Below are 3,479 nucleotides of genomic sequence, written 5' to 3' on the forward strand. Positions count from 1 at the left end.
ACACAGTAGAGACGAACGTCGTGCCGCCTCTCCTAAGCCTAAAAAAAATCCCACACTCTCTTTAGCACACAATCAGGGAACGCAATCAGAATTCAAACGAAAAATTGCCAAAAAGAAATAAGGGCTAACACAAAAATGTAAGCAAAATACCAAATTGATAAACTCATAGACAGATAAAAACAACCCACCAGAGAGCCTGACGATAAGAAGTATGCCACAGATCTGAGCATTCAGAGGATCCACCTTGAGTTCAGAGAAGGGGTCGATAGCAAAGTCCGTGTTAAACGGTGAGATGGAGGTACTGACACAGGAGGAGACCACAGGGGTGGGAGAGAAGGAGGAGACAGTAGAGAAGGGGGTCGAGAAAAATGAAAACTGGTTATTACTGAAGTTGAGGTCGAAGTTTACGGGCTTGTTGATGTCCACGGAGAGTTGGGAGAGGATTTGGTGTGTGCGGAGAGCCAATTCCACTTGGTCCTCTGTCAACGTCACCGTGGCTCGCCTTCGTAGACGCACTCGCATCATCCCCGATTGCATGTAGAGCGGCACACGGCACACAAAGTCAGACTAAACAGAATCCAAGCAGGCAGACATTGATGAAAGGGGAAGAGCAGGGAAAAGTTATTTATACATGACTGTAGAAGAGGGAAAGGTCTCCTGCCGTTCGACCTACACGCTGATAGTGAGGAATTGTGCTCATGTCACCTGCCACCTGCCCCCACCACCAGCGCTCATTTGTAATAAAGCTGCTTTCGGATTCAAACACTACACAAAGTCGGAACAAGTGATTCAGGTGCCGCCCTTGCAACGGCGTTGGCGCTTCCACTGTGGAAGAGCAATGCCTCCATTTCCGTTAGTTGGATGCCATATAAACGCTGCAGAATCGCATCTGGTGTGCATGGCTAAATTTGGGGAATCAACCAACAGGAGGACTAATGAGTTTGCGCCGGTTTGTGGCAAATACTCCAATACCCCATTCCTGCATAACGGACAGTGCCGAGGCGAGAACAAATTGTTTGCAATGCTGGGGGTAGACTTTCATCAAGATATTGAGGCTCGATTCCAGCCCATCTTGAAAGAATATGGGTACAGCGCAAATACGTGACATCGCGCCAAATTCATGTCCAGGAAGAAAATCGCGATGTAGCACCAAGACGATGCGCGCTTTATCTGGACGTCTTTGCATTTGGCCAAGTCAACCTATGCCGAAACGTCGAAAAGCCACGGAGACTAGTCAGTAAATCACTATCTATGATGCAGCTAGTAAAAATGGCGTAGTTGCTGGACTCATTGAACCCTGTGGTATGCGAGACGCACTGCGATGAACGTCAATCGTTTGACCTTCAGGACGAACTTAATCTCCTCCAAGGCCTTTGGTAGATACAGTGGAGAAGGGATCGAGGAAGGCACCGAAAACGATACGCAAATCATGACAGACATGCCTCCAGTCCTCTGCCTCAGAGTCGCCCCATCCAACATGGGGCAGTAGCACGATTAGACATAACGACTAACCTTAGAAATGGGCTTGGAGAAGAGGAGACCAATCGTCTGATCGGTGTGTCGGAAGTAGGCTGCATCCACTTTGATGAGATAAGCGACGTGTTCTGGCAAAGGCATTTGCCAGGTGTAAAGATGAACCGGCCGATTCGCCTCGATTGGCTGTTGATAAGGCGCCGAGAGAGAGGAGAGTTTCTAAACATTTGACATAAATGACAGCCAAATCTTGCAAGACTTAGGTGTCGATGCTAGCGCAAAGAGAAGGCATTACGTGGATTGGGTAAAACCGAGCTATGTTAAGCGGCCGGCTTGCTGGCTTCTTCTTCTTCTTCACCGGCAACTCACCGTCGGTGATGCAATTGTCGAAAAGGTGTGGTCGAGCCCCTCCATCGACCTGTTTGTATGAGGCAGCCGATACAGTGAAATGGAGTCAAGGAGAAAAGTGGGGGTAGACATACTAGCAGGCAAATGGACTTACCACGAGATCAACAGTGCGAGTTGAGGTGAAACTTGGTTCGGGCAAAGGGGAGTCACCACAATAAACGATGCCAGGGGGTAGTGGCTCACAACTTACGCCCAAATCCTGCCCACTGGCAACGTCTTCATTTTGTACATTATCACTATCACTAGAGGACAACTGGACGTCGAGGTGGTCGCTTGAGGCAGCAGTATCGGTGCTAACCTCTTCCCCCACGGGCGTCATTAGGGTACGTGCCTGTGACATGATACTTGGTGGCTTAATCTCACCGTCTTTTGAGGGGTCTCCCAGATCCAAATTACTAATTTTGTTGATAAGGGATTCCATCAGTTCTTCTTCCGCACGATCGGACAGTTGTAAGCTTGGAGATTTCAATCAGCTGACGAAAGTTGATTGGTAGTAAGTCAGTGCCCAGAAGACCTTTGGAGTAATAGCGAAAAAGGGAATGACAACTACTAGGAGGCAGAGCTGAGGAAGTAAAAACCATTATGCAAGCAACAAAAGAGAGGAAAGCACCAACAACATTTAACAAATTTGGGTGACTTGATGAAGCCAAAGTAAAAATTGATATGAAATGGTTACACTCAAATTAAGAAAATCGAATTCGAAAAATCGGGAAGAAATGTGACGATCAGCCGTCTTGGATGCCTGTGATAAGTGTTGGACGAGGAAGCACTTTCAGTATCAATGAAGCGGTCTTGAGTGTGGCTCTCATCCGTCACAGTAGCAAGAAGTCACATTTTTTATTGAAAAAAAATAACGATACATCTCCAAAACAGCAAAAAGCTTTGTATATTGGAGTCCAAAATCAGTGTCGAATTTCGTGAGTGAGAGGTACCAAACGTAGAAATCAGCGCCACTTGCAACTAAAAGGTACTGATTATTAAAAAACATAAGAGAAACAAATCATTACAGGATGAAGTAGACAGATGCTAGAGTACTTCAAAGTAGCCTAGAAGCATTGTTGACTCTTGATTAGAGCCAACTGTATACACAGATACAGATGGCAAGGCAGTTCAACTTATAACGATAGCAACAGGCAGTCAGAAATGACCTTAGAAACCAAACAAAAAATAACCTAGCATAGCATTCATAAGCAGTTTCTTGGGGCCCTTTTCAGGTGTAAATGGAGTCTGATGTTCTTGCTGAGATCGCAATTTATGAGCATATTGATAATAACATAAGCAAATCACCTTGTAAACGAGCTGCTGATGCTATGACTTACCTGTGAGCTTAAGACAGCAAATGTGAAATGAAGCATAAACCAAACCGGAGAAACTAACCAATCAATAGCAGCGCATTGGAGATTGGATGATATCGGTGTGCAGTAAATCGATAACGAAACTAATAGCAACAACAACAATCTGATTGGCCGATTTTACTCAAGAGCACGCATCCGAGACGCTCATTGGTACAAAGTTCACGAATCACCTGCGGCGTGAACTTAAACACGTGTCACCTCCTGGAGTGGCAATACTTGACGCGGTAGACGAGCAGTGGCAAA

Source organism: Echinococcus granulosus (assembly GCF_000524195.1).
Source record: "Echinococcus granulosus chromosome Unknown EG_S00181, whole genome shotgun sequence".
Taxonomy (NCBI): Eukaryota; Metazoa; Platyhelminthes; class Cestoda; order Cyclophyllidea; family Taeniidae; genus Echinococcus; species Echinococcus granulosus.